Below are 735 nucleotides of genomic sequence, written 5' to 3'. Positions count from 1 at the left end.
TTTTTTTTTTTTCAGATTTGAGAGGAAACACTTCTAGATTTAACCTATTTAGTATAATGTTGGCTACTCTTAAGATATTTTCTCCTCAGGTTTGAAAGAAACCAGTCATATGATAACAACAACTACTACTATTACTTCTTCTTGTTGTTTTTCTTCTTATTATTCCTCTCCCCTATAGGAAGAAAAGGACAGTCATCAATGGCACATAGCCATTGTGACAAAGTGATGTCAACAGTGGCTTCATGCTCAGGAAAGAATTCTGGGTCTCCTTCTCGTGATTTCAGGTACTCTATAAGGTCAGGGAGACTTCTGTGGTAACAATGGAAATGTCCCTCAAGTATAGTCTTTCTTAGTATTTTATTACTTTTATGCATATTAGTGTTTTGTCTGCATGTACGTGCACCATGTGCATGCAGTGCCTATGGAGGCCAAAAGAGGGCATTACATTTCCTGAACTGGAGTAAAGCATGGCTGTGAGCTGCTCCATGGGTTCTGGAAATTGAAGCCAGGTCTTTTAGAAAAGTAGCCAGTGCTCTTAACTGCTGAGCCATCCATCTCTGTAGCTTCAATATAGTCTTTCTTGGGTCGTCTTCTAGGGACTTAAGTTCCCAGAGGCAGGACAGAAGAATAAAATACCCGTATGTTGCCATGCCCTCTGCACCTCTATGCTTTTTCTCCTTAGCTGTCATGTTTTGCTTCAACATTCTTACATCTTGTTAGCAAGGCTAGTCGACT

At 40.0% G+C, this 735-nt stretch overlaps 1 non-coding gene across 1 annotated transcript; it reads right to left on the bottom strand.

Moving 5' to 3' along the window:
- Nucleotides 1-130: 130 nt before the first annotated feature.
- On the bottom strand, nucleotides 131-347 carry LOC117715894 (small nucleolar RNA U3). The gene has a single exon (XR_004607681.1). It is a non-coding gene; the product is annotated as a small nucleolar RNA U3 (small nucleolar RNA).
- Nucleotides 348-735: the final 388 nt, after the last annotated feature.

Source organism: Arvicanthis niloticus, chromosome 9, assembly GCF_011762505.2.
Source record: "Arvicanthis niloticus isolate mArvNil1 chromosome 9, mArvNil1.pat.X, whole genome shotgun sequence".
NCBI lineage: Eukaryota > Metazoa > Chordata > Mammalia > Rodentia > Muridae > Arvicanthis > Arvicanthis niloticus.
The sequence above is the reverse complement of the archived record's forward strand: the minus strand, read 5'-3'. Positions and strand labels throughout refer to the sequence as shown.